The 12,285-nt window shown below is 55.0% G+C and overlaps 1 protein-coding gene and 2 long non-coding RNA genes across 4 annotated transcripts in view; 1 reads left to right on the plus strand and 2 right to left on the minus strand.

The window, feature by feature from the left end:
• LOC150002005 (putative palmitoyltransferase ZDHHC11B) overlaps positions 1-12,285 on the minus strand; it is a 123,073-nt gene that overhangs the window by 87,158 nt on the left and 23,630 nt on the right. The window lies entirely within an intron of this gene.
• The window catches only part of LOC150002007 (uncharacterized), a 70,633-nt gene that overhangs the window by 57,177 nt on the left and 1,171 nt on the right, over positions 1-12,285 (minus strand). For both annotated transcript variants that reach the window (XR_016513069.1, XR_016513070.1), the window contains exon 2: positions 11,438-11,552. This is a non-coding gene — a long non-coding RNA (uncharacterized LOC150002007). The remainder of the gene's footprint in view (positions 1-11,437; positions 11,553-12,285) is intronic.
• LOC150002008 (uncharacterized) lies at positions 5,436-6,589 on the plus strand. Its single transcript, XR_016512956.1, has 2 exons — positions 5,436-5,509; positions 5,837-6,589. It is a non-coding gene; the product is annotated as an uncharacterized LOC150002008 (long non-coding RNA).

Here is a 12,285-nt window from a genome sequence, read left to right on the forward strand (position 1 = left end):
CAGTGAACATTGTTTCAACCCAACAAACACATTAGGCACCTACTGTTCTCTAGGGACCTGTGAGAGGTCATGGGGGAAACGATAAATCCCAGCCCCAGCTCCACAGGCATTCCATGGGAACAGGGTGGATAAGGTAGGTGACAACCAGAGGCAAGGGAGGGCTGGCCTTCCTGGGGATTTCAGAAATATGGGAGAGGAGTGCTGGGAAAGGACAAGGGACAGAGAGGGGACACAGAGGGGCAGAAGTGGAGGGTCCGAATAGCCAGAAGGTGCCCATGTGGAGGAGAGGGTCCTCATTTTTTGGATATGGTACCAGCCTCCCTGATGATGATGGTGAGGATGAGAGCTGACTTCATCGATCCTCAAAATGTTCCAGGACCCTGGGAACACTAAACACGTGTCACTTCATTGAATCTCACCATCCTGTGAAGAGTGAACTGTTATTACCCACACTTCGCAAATGATACCACTGAGGCTCAGAGGGCTTAAGTGACTGTCTGAGGTCACACAGCTAGTAAGTGATGAAGCTAGGGTCAGATCCCAGAGTTTGTGCTCTAACCACTGAAAATCCTGCCCTCGTGGGGGCTTGGCCTCCCTGTAAGCTGGGGAGACAGACAGCTCCTGCCTTCCCCTCCAGGAGCTGGTATTGAGATGTACCGGACAGTTCAAGGACAAGTCTGAGGAATGGCGTAGAGTGGTCAGTGCATCCAGCTGGCATCCTGGCCACAGTGAGCACAGCGCTGAAGCCTAGGTGAGAATGGCACATGGGGCAGAGCTGGGTGGGCACTCAGGATACACGGCTACCTCACACACCACCTCTTCCATCCCGACCCCCACCTCTCCTGCCCCCAGGTAGGGGCGCCTGTGGAGAAAAGTGATGGGGTAGGTCCTGGAAAGGCATGCCTGGAGGGAAGAGACGCCCAGGCAGGGAGCAAGGGCCAGGAGAAGCCAGCCCTTGTGTGGGGGTAGGGACAGCAGACCCGAGTTCTGGGGCAGGACCGGCAGCTTTGGGCTGCCCCACTGAACTCAGGCACGCATTAACACCAGCCTCAGAATTCAGACTTTATTCCTGATGACAGTGGGGAAGCCAGGGAGGGTAGTGGAGGGCTGGGAAGGGCTTAGTCATGGAGAGGCAAGAAGATGGTAAGACCTAAATGCCAGCAGAGGGTGTGGGTGCTAAGCGGGACACAGAGCCAGAGATGCTTAAAGGCGTCCAGCCAACAACTGCCAGATGTGGTGGTGAGGGAGACAGAGGCCTCAAGCTCGACTCAGGCACCTACCCAGCTGCTTCACTGAGCCAGCGGTTGCCTGAGTCAATATGAATTGAGCAGGGCCCCAAGGAACACTGGGCCCCTCCCCCTAGGAAGTGCTGACCTGGGGGAGGACACTGCTGGCTAGCAGGCCGCCACTAAGTCCTTCTGTCCCTCTGCTGACCTTTTCCCTTTGTCAGCATTGCTTTCCATCCATGCACGGATGCACCGGAAGGGCCAGTGCAATCTCCCCAGGCTGCCTGAGCCAGGGCTGGGGGCGGGGCTCACTCTGCCTTCCCTCTTTTAAGGAAGTTTTCCAGAGTGTCTCTAGAAAGCAGGGAGCAGAGGTGCCAAAGCCCTCAGAGCAAATGAGGAGACTGAGGGCTGGTGAGGGGCAGCCTGGGACCCACCGGGCATGACCCATGCCCCTCGAGCTGGCAGAGGGGAAGGAGAAGAGAAGAGAGGCTGAGCAAAGGTGATGGGGCTGGAAGAGGAACCCATAGGATGTGGGAGGGGGCCCAGTCCAGAGTGCAGCAGCCAGCTCCGGAGCCAAGGAGGGGTCACGGTGTCCAGCGGGCTAAGGAGCGGAGCACGTCAACTGTCCTGGTGGGCTTGGAACCGAGAGGATTCTGCGATGTGGAACTTTCACCGCTAAAACCGGACAGTCCCAGGCAAGCCTGAATGGCTGGTCACCCTGGCAGGGCTGACTCTGAGATCTGGTTTTAGTTCTACCACTTTCAGACTGTGTGTGACTTCTCTGTGCCTCAGTTCCCTCATCTGGAACACAGAGCTTATAGGAGGACCTTGTGTATGGTTGCCATAAAGATTAAACAATGTATGTCAAGTGCTTAGCATCTGACACAGCATCTGATACTAATCATTCAGCAATCGGCAGGCGGTGGCTGTTGCTGCCACCAACTGCTGCTGTTACTGCTACACACACCCCGAGCGCTCACCCCGCGCCAGGCCCATTCTAAGTACTGCATGCACGCACCTAATTTAATCTCACAATGCTTTTGGGTCAGGGGTCATTATTATCCTCACTTTCAGATGGGGAAATTGAGGTGTGGAAGGCCTGAGACTCTGGCCCTGGTTCTCAGAGTGGGCAAGTCCAGAAAACAACTTTCACTTCCACTGGGCTAATAACCCCACAGCCGGGGGCATGTAGGCCAATGTTGACAGGATTCCGGTCACACTGCCCAGGGCAGGAACTGGACAAACACAGTGGGGCAGGGGTTGCAGGCCTCTCTGGGCAGACCTCCCCCTCCTAGTCCAAATACACCCACCAAATGTATTAGGCTTTTAGGGTCTATTTATACAGCAAGAGAAAGGAAAGCGCCCCCCAGAGATGCTCATGCCTCCTACTGCCCCATGGGCCCGGCTCTCAGGACCTGGCACTTCCTGCACATGACCTCATGTAATTCCTGCAATAACACCACAAGGTCAGTTGTGCTGCTCATCTCAAAGATTAGAATATAGAGGCTAAGATCGCACAGCTAGATCTCAACCTATCCAGCTCTAAAGTCTGGGTTCCCCTTGGCTGTGACAGGTGAACACGCAGTGTGAGGGCATGAGCCACGGCTTTACATCTGTGTTGGGCCTGGTACTGGACTCAAGGTGAGCACTAGGTAGCTCTGAGGATGAGGAGCACAGTCCCCTGTCCACTTAAGAGTCCAGGTAGCCCCAGAGAAACTCCGGCAGCTCAAGGGAGGGGCCCAAGTGCCCAGGGATAGGATGGCCAGCCTGGCAGGTGCTGCACCCAGGGAGAAAAGTGGGTGGGTGCCAGTGTTCAGACAGGAGCCCATTACCCCATACCTCGGGAGCTGGCAAGCCGTGCAGGGACCCTTCTCCAGTTTCAGGAGTTGAGCATGCAATGCCATAGCTGTCCCAACCTCTGGGAAGTCCTCAGCACAGGAATTGCACATTCACAAAGTAATCAGCTTCCAGCATCCAGGAGAAAGGTCGCTGAGGCAGGCGGGCTGGCGCTGGCTGGGCAGGGGCCCCAGGAAGCTGGGCCCAGTTATTTTTAGCACCTTGATTCAAGAGCGAGGAGGCCTTCCTCCACACCAGGTAACTGTCAGTGCCACTGGCGGACCCAGCTAATTAAGGTAGTTGGAGCCGAGGAGAAGAGACAGTGATTTGGCCATCTGCCCTCCAGGTCCTCGACCCCTTGCATTCTCTTCCCCCACCTCCTCTTCCCAAACCCTGGCCCCACCTGTCTGGGGGCCCCGGACAAGAAACACTGGCTCAGTTTCAAAAGGAGCTTGACCGGCAGCTTGGAATCCTGGGCTTGAGTCCTGGCTTGGCTGTGTGAACCTGGCCAAGTCTCCTATCTCCCTTCTCTGACTCTAGTTTCCTTCTCTGAAAAGTGGGCCCCTGCTAAGCCACTGATATGACGGTCGTGACAGGAGCTGGAGTCACAAAGAAGCTCTGCATGTGTGCAGCTTGCCCTTCGTGCTGTGGGGGAGGTTGCAGTGTTGTTCAAAAAAGGATCCTGGGCGTCCCGAGTGTCTCCTGGGCCAGCCTGGAGCAGACAGGGCCTGAGCTGGCTGCTGGGAGAATTTGCGCAATCCTAGATACTGGAAATCCAAGAGCTTGTGGCTTCCTGAAAGGAGCAAGTGATGGAGAGGCTGCCACGGGTTAGTGGAGGGAGGCTCAGCAAATACAATCTGGGCTGAGCCCAGAGCCAAGCGGGGGGCTACATGCCCAGGGGTACTTGGCACCCACAGGGCCCACAGCAGATCACAGGGCTCAAAGGGACGCCTCCTCTCGATTAGTCTCTGAGTCCAGCCACGTCCTTCCCTAGAAGCAGGACGGAGAGGGGAAGCCTACCCCAAACTCTCAGCTCTGAAGTCCCCTCGAAACTGGATCCTTAGCCCATAGGTGGGTCTGCCCCGGGGGCCTAAAATCCCTCCACCCTTGTTGGTGAGACTGCTGGCACACCAATGAGTTTGCGGTTACCCCTCCCCAGCCAGAGAGAAGCCCTGGGTCTAGCAGTGGTGTCCTGAGCCAGCTGCCTGACTCCTGGGGGAGGAGAAAAACCTAGAATCCTGGCAGCTGCCCCACACTCTCCCCAAAGGCAGACTTTCCACTGAGGCACTGCTCTGCTGTGGCTGCCCGGTGCCTGAAGCTCCAGGGAGATCCAAGGGAAACTGAAACAGGGAAGTAGGGCAGGGATCAACTCCGGCACTTTCAGCAAGTCAGAAGCAAAGTATATACTTCCTCCTTCTGCCATTTGGCCTCTAGGGGGCATCTCCAGCCTCATTCCTTCACTGTCCAGCCTCAGCCCCCACTGATCTGCCCCAGGCATGCCTGCCTCTGGGCCTTGGCCCTGAAGGTCCCTTTGCTTGTTGGAATGTGTTTCAGTTCAAAGTCACGTTCATTCTTCAGGGTCAGCTGAAGCTCCAACTCCTCCAGGAAGCCCTCCCTGCCCTCTAGTCACTCGGAGCATCCACACACTTGTCCCTGGTACCAAAGGTTGAATGAATGTGGATCGCCCCTGGTTTCCCAAGTCCGCTTTCCTTCTTCGTCCCCTTGCATCTTGTCAGCATTCAAAGCGGGCCCTGACTCTGGAGCATTCTCTCTGCCGTGGCCTCACTCAGCTCTCTGGGTAAACAGATGGGAAGAGAAGCCCTAATGGCAGTAGGCTCAGCAGGAGGTGGTGATTATAGCAGGCGGAATACAAACCAGGACAAACAGAGCCAGGTCTGAGCCTGCCTTGCCCTACGCAGTTCTCAGTCCCGGTTCTGGGCGGATCTCCAAAGACTCCCAGAGCTTCCCTGGCCATACTCTCTGAGGTCGCGGGTGCCCCTCTGGGGTCATTCCTCCCTTTTCGCAAACATCATGTCCCAAGGCTAGGTCACTACCGCTGCAAGTCTTGCACCCTGCCAGCAGCTACACCTGTCATGCATCCAAAGTAGTTTCAGTAGCAGTGAGCTCAGCTGAAATCCTGGAGCGCCACACTGGGAGGCACTGGGGTGTATCCTCCTATCTCTGAGCTTCAGTTTCCCCATCTTTACCAGGAGGGGTTGGGCCAGATAATTTCTAAAGACCATTCCTCCTAAAAGTGGCCAGGATGCTGTCATTCAAATAAAGATGCCGCCCTTGTAGCTCCACCCGGTGTCTGCTCCCTCCCTGCAACTTCACTGGGGCTTTGGAGCCAGGGACATAGGGTATGGGCGTGGCTGTCCTCAGACTCCAGCGCTCACTGAGTGCCTGGTGAGCAAGCACCAGCAGGAGGGAGAAGCAAGCACCCGGAGGTGAGTAACACTGGCAGAACCCTTCGAGGTGTAGTTTACCAATCCCAGCCTGTCCTGGGAAAGACACTTTGGTAGCCTGGAGTGCATATGCAGCCCTGCACACCTACACAGGTGATCACATACATCGGCGAGGATCCCCTTGGACCTCGGGAGACCCAGGGGAGGGACCCAGACCTGCCCCCCACCATGGGAAGGATTCCCCCTGCCTGGCCTGCTCTCCTCCTACACCTGCCATGATGATACTCCGTGTCCCTGAGCTGGATTCTGGGCCTTTCTGTCTCAATCACATCACTGAACAGATTCATCCATGTCTCCCTTCCAACCCAGGCAGGGGCACAAACGGTGGCAACAGAAGGTGGCACCTGAACTCCACCCTAGGTAACTTCACATCTCAGCATTGTGGAAGGCTGGCTTTTCTTCTGATAGAGAGCTCCATCCCCTGGTCCACAACAGACTCCAGAAGAGCCATGGTGCTGAAGAGGTGAGGGGAGGCCAGCTCTCTCCTCCCAGCCTTCACAGAGGAGCTGTTGCTGCTGCAGAGCCCATTTGGGCTCTCCACTCTCTGCAGGATCAAGGTAAAACTCTGAAGCACAGCCTCTGAGGCCCTCGGGAGCTACTTCAGCACCCGCGTCCAGCTGTGGCTGAACAAATCTTTCTCTCCAGCTAGACTCTTGATCCACCCCACCAACTTGTACAGAGACCCCAAGAAGACCCTACACCTCCACTCTACTGTGTGGGGATCTAGCCCCCTCCTCCAGGCAGTCTCCCCTGCCTGCATCCTCCAGCATCAGGGAAGAGCTGATCCTCCCGGCTCCTCCCTTTCACCTACTGATGGCATCCACCTAACATGTTCTACACTGGAGACTCTGTGACCTTTGCGTGAGCCTGGGGCTTTGCTCACCCAGGCCCTCAAATGCAGATTTACTGCCAGATGCCTAGCATAACAAATTCTGGCTGAGGAAGTGAATGGATCGCCCAGCAAACTCTGGTAGGTACTAAAGTGCTTGCCACAGACACTTCGATGTAGTGGGGAAAACCCGTATTTATAATGGTGTCAGATAAAATTAGGCTGAATTCCAACTGCACCAATAGCTCTGTGACCCTGCATACATTTCTTAACCTCTCTGTGCTTTGAGTTTCCTCATCTGCACAGTGGGGATACGCCCTCCCAAGCTTCTGAGTTGGTGGGGCCCTTGAGATCATTGTAGTTTGTGACCCCTAACCTGTCCCAACCCTTTGACCAATGAACAACTGTTCAAAGAGGGGCAGTGACTTGTCCAAGGTCATAAGGCAGGTCTGTAGCAGAACTACAGCTTGAAAGAAAGTCCTGCTCAGAGGGCCTGCTAGGACAGCAGCCCCATCCTGCTCACCCAGGCAGCGTTCTACCTCGGGCAGGAATGACCGGTGGTGGGCTGTAGACTATTTTCAGTTCCAGGCTGGGGTAGGGGTTTCAAGGTCAGGGCAGGCGGCAAAGCCTGGGGATGGAGGGGCTATAAGCAACAAATTCCAGGCAGGGAGAACGGGATGTGCATTCTCAGCTGGTGCTGAAGACTGACAGGCATGCCGCATGGGAACCCTGGAATCCCAGCTCTGCATAGCCAGAGCCAGGCTGTGAGCTGGGCTTGACATTCAAGGTCTTTGTAGCCAGCCCCAAACGTACCTTGTGCCCGTGTATCCCTGGAAGTCTGCTGACTGACAGCTGATGGCACATGTTGGCAGCATGAAGCCACCAACCAGGGGCTGGCCGGGCTGGCCAGAGAGTGTGGCCTTCACCTCATGTCCTGCCCACGGAGCTCTAATCACCAGTTGTTTGGGATGGCCTCAGATGAAACCCAAATCCAGCCTAATCCCAATCCCTGCTGTCCCCTACACCCTTTTTAAAATGGCAATCCAACCATGTCACTCCCCTGTGGGGCCACAGCCTTTGGAGCCAGCTTTATCACTCACCTTTGCCTGCTGGCCCACCATCAATCCATTCACATGGAGCACTAACCATGTTTCAGGCTCTGTGTGAGGATTTATATGGCATACTTCGCTGAATTCCTCATCTCTTAGTGAGGTAGGTCCTATTGTCCCTACTTTACAGATGAGGAAATGAGGCACAGAGAAGTTAAGCCACTATTCTGAAGTCACAAAGAAAGGAGTGGCAGAGGTGGGAAGAAACCACAAAGCCAGGGCGCAGAGTCGATACCCTGAGTCACGTCAGTGCCCTCAACGAGATACCCTTTCACTGTGTCCAGGCTTTGCTGGGGCCCTCTCACCTCTGCCTGACGTGAGATTCGCCCGAGTTTTGGAACCACATACGTTTGACTCCTGTCCGCCTGGCTGGGGAATGCGAGCCAAGTCATCTGCAGGGAGGAGTGGGCTGGGGGCTTATCTACTCCAGGCGGCCAGGCTTCTGGTTCCACCAGGCCCTCTTCTGCACCCCAGGCACCTCTGGGACCTCTCCTGGGCCAGTCGCTGGAGCTCTTTACCAGGAGAAAAGCCAGTCTTCCACAGTCACTGGGGCTTCAGTTAGGGTGGAAGTGCAGCCCCTCTGGGAAGGATGTCCAGGAGGTGACAGGTGAGTTGGGCACAGGAAGGTGAGGAGACATCTGCTAGGTTGACGTAGACGGAAAAGAAGGACCAAGAGGAGGGCCTGCCTCCGGTGAAATCCCAGAGAAGTGAAAGTTCATTCCCTGGCCCTTCCCCCTACCCGCAACAGTGGCCATCGGAAGCTCCTAGCATCTTAACCGGCTACATAATTTGCACTGCTTACCCCAAAGATTCCTGCTGCCCATGTTTCCAAAAGACCACACAAAGGACATTTAACAAATGGGTTTCAGAGAAGAAGTTACTAGATCTTGCCTAGTTAGTGGGTCCCGGAGAACAACCCACCTTTTTATGAAGGAAAAAACAAAAAAGGACACTCCTGCCTGTGAATTCTGGGTCGGGCTAAAACCCAGGTAAGCCAAGGAGCACTCTTGGGAACACCCTCCAACATGGAGGGGCCCTACGGGGAAGAGAGAGAGAAGGGAAGAGGAAGTCTTGAATCTGGGGCGCCGCTGCCCATCCCAGCTGTGAGGCCCACCCACTAAGAGCCTCTGTTTCCTCCCCTAGAAAGTGGGCCTGAAATGACCTATCCCTGAAGGAATCCCAGTGGAGAAAGGAGCACAAAGTTAGGTTTCCAATGACCTGGACAGGAGCTCAGCTCCAACATGAGTGAGCTGACATGCCTGAGGACCTTACCAACCGTCCCCGTGCCTCAGTTTCCTCATCTGGAAATTGTCTGGGGAGGCCTCCCTCTCAGGGTTCTCGGGGGTCTTTAGTGAGCTCATGTAGGTAATGTGCCAGTCCCCACGCAGGGACTCTGGTGCAGTTGGTGTAACAAAACTGGTGCCACAGACCCCAACTCGCCAGCAACCAACGGGGAAAGTGCAGATAACGTCGGTATGACACAGACACCACCAACTGGCCGTGCTCAAGACTCTGAGGGTGCCCAGGCTCCAGGGAGCTTGGATGGAGTCCCCAGGGGATGAGGAGCAAGAATCCGTGGACATTCCCCCAGCAACACGGAGACTGCCCCCACCCCACCCATAACCCACTTTCGTTCTTCTTGTAAAAATAATGGTTCCAATCTGTTAAAGCCCTGAAGAGCCCAGGAACTTTTCTTGGCACTACACATTGGTGGTTACTAGCCCTCACCTCCACCCTGTCCAGGAGGTGGGGGCAGGTGGCGACTGTTCCTGTTTTCAGATGAGGAAACTGAGGCCTGGAAAGGGCAAGAGCTTGTCCACGGTCACACAGCTGCCTCTCAAACACCCTCCCTGACATACACACAGAGGCAAGGCTCAACCTTGGCTCAGAGCTGCCCAGAGACCACGAGAGCTGCTGGAAGCTTTTGCAGGTGAGAAGCCAGCGACCCCTGAACAGTTGCTTCTCCTTGGAACACATCACTCCTTGTGTGTGCACGTGAGCATGTCCCTGTGTGTGTAGGCAGGCCACGTATTATGAGAACTTGTGCCTGTATATCTGTGGGAAGCATCAAAAATAAATTAACGAACGTGTGTAAGCCTGTATGTGCATGCAAATCTATCTGTGTGCAAATGTGAATGTTTGTAACATGCCTGAGTGATGTCTGTGTCTATATGCACACGAGGGAGTATCTTTTTGCACACATGACCGCTCATGTGTGTGTGTGTGTGTGCATGCACATCGGTTTACTCTTAGCATGCACAGACAGGTTTACAAGCACACATGTGTCTGTGTGCTTAAGTATGCTGTGTACATGTATTCACAGACACAGGTATGACTGTGGGTTTGGCGAAGCCTTGGGACTTGTACGTGTGTCTGTACTTCTAGATGAGAACATCATGCCCATGTATAACTAGGCCATCCATATCATCCTCTTCCTCATGAAAATCTCAGTCCTCTCAGAGATGTTCTGGACTACAACCTGGCCCACCTCCTCCAAGAAGCCTTCCTGGATTTTAGGCTTTCACACTCACTCACAACTCAAGCATTTATCCCATTCCTCCTGTCCCCACACTGCCCCGAAACTAGCCAATTGCAAATCCTGCCAACTTTCCTGCCTTGGTCTCTTGTGATTCTCATTCCTTATCCATGACAATTTCTCTGGCCCTAGCTGAGGCCTCTGACCTCTCACTGGGAACTTGGGACAGTTCCACTAGTCTCCCTGCTTCCAGCTGGGGACTTGCCAATGGCTTTTTCAATGCAGGCACTTTCGGTAGGTCACTACCTAACTTAGAACCCTCCACGGCTCCCCACTGCCCCCAGGGTTTAATTCCCCAGCCTGGCACTTGTGGCCCTTTACAATCCTCCCATCACCTGGCCAACCTCATTCCCCACCCTGCAAGGCTCTCCCACCCATCCCCAGTCCTGTCTCTCCACAATGCTACTTACTTTTGGGTCACCTCCCACAGAGAGCCCCCCTCTGACCTGTGAACACTGTCCCCTCCACATCTGTTGTAATCTCCCTGCTTCTCTCCTAGAACACATAATGGGACACCAGGGCCTGCACCCCAGGGCCTGACATCAGGCCTGGCATGCAGCAAGTGCTTAATGCAAGCTTGGGAAACTGAACTTGGGAGGCAGAGGGAGAGAGAGCCTCATCCAGCCAACATAACCCTTCTCTAGAAGGATCCCTGGTACCGCTTCAGGGTCCCCAAGCCAGGCCTGCTTCATGTCACACCACACCCTTATCCAGGCAACCAGTAGCCACTGTCACTTCATAAAAGCGCCCTCCCTTTGCCTTGAGTTGGGTCAGGATCCACAACTTCTGAAGACACCCACAATCACCTCAATTCTTACCCCCAGAAGAGGCCAGCAGAGGCAAAGTCCAGGGACAGAATAGTCCAGGGCTTAGGGACTGGTGCACTGGAGCCACACAGACCTGGAATTGACCCCCATGGGGGCTCAGCCAGGTGTGTGACCTTGGGTAAGTCATTTCCCCACCACAAGCCTCAGTTTTCCTGCCTATACAGTGGGGATGATAACGGCACCTAATTCACAAGATTGTTTCGAAGATGGAAAAGTCAATAACTATACGGTATCTAGCACAGGACCTTTCATAGCGTTATATGCTCAGAATGTTAGAGAACGTCACGATTAGCATACTCACGCATGAGAGGAGAGAACTGAGGCTCCCAGCTGCGGAGGGAGAGGGCTACCTGAGGCTACACTGGGAGTTGGCAACAGAATCTAACAAAATGTCCAGGTCCGAGCCAGGCACACTCCCCTCCACTGTCTGGCTCCCTCTGAGAGGAGGAGGCCAAGAAAGAAGTGAAAACAGAAATAAGACCCTTCCTCTAATTCCTCGGTGATGACAGTTTAGCTCCTGCATTTCCAGGCCCCGAAATGGCACCAGCCGCCCAGCTGGGCCCCCCACCAGCAGACACACAATGTGAGGGACCAGTGCATGATGCTTACCTGCTAAGGCCTCTGCCAAAGGTCAGGACTTGAGGCTGCTGAAAGTGTCAAGAAAAGGAGGCAGGGGTGAGGAGGAGGGGCTCAGCAGTCCAACTTGGCCAAGCACAGCGAAGTCCTGCGGAGACAGGAGAGGGCACAGTGAGCTCTAAGTCTGACCCTGCGGGCGGTCCGCAGCCCCCTTCAAAGACCTCTAGGTCCCACCCATACAGGCCCCTTCTGGCCATCTCCTGGAAGGCCGAGCTGGCTCACAGAAGTGGAGTCACCCTAGAAACTGGATGCTGCTCCCCAAGCCCCCAAGTGGAGGCCCATCTACAGAACTTCGTGCTAAAGCCCGGAACCAGCCCAGCAGTGTACCCTGTAGCCCAAGCAGCAGCCAAGCCAGCACAACCCAGTGCAATGCTGCAGTGAGCCCAGTCACATAGGCCTTCAGCCCTGGGATGGGGCTCTGCCCAGAGCCCTGTCCCCACACTTGTGTCTTTCAAAGCCCCCCTTGCGTTTGAGACTGCTCAGACACCTCTGTGGAACCCCCTCTGACCTGCCCCTCCTTTCCTGTTCATCCCCCAGCAGCTTGGGGCCTGGCTGATCACATCTCCTCCAGCTTTCTAGAGGCTGGTGCCCTCCCTCCCTGGGCAAGCTGCTGGACAGCAGCAATGAAGCCTACTTTCTCTCTCTACCTTCTGAGGCCAGCAAGGCCATAGAAACCGCTTGATGTTATGGACGAATGAATGAATGAGTGAGTGAGTGACTGGTAAATGGTGCAGCAAAGCCACTCAGGGAACAAGCTGAACCAAGTTGGCTGACACGTGCCTGGAAATCAGGAAGCCTGGTGAGCTTTCCAAGGGCCTCCT

This window comes from Furipterus horrens, unplaced genomic scaffold (assembly GCF_987537825.1).
Source record: "Furipterus horrens unplaced genomic scaffold, mFurHor1.1.pri manual_scaffold_9, whole genome shotgun sequence".
NCBI lineage: Eukaryota > Metazoa > Chordata > Mammalia > Chiroptera > Furipteridae > Furipterus > Furipterus horrens.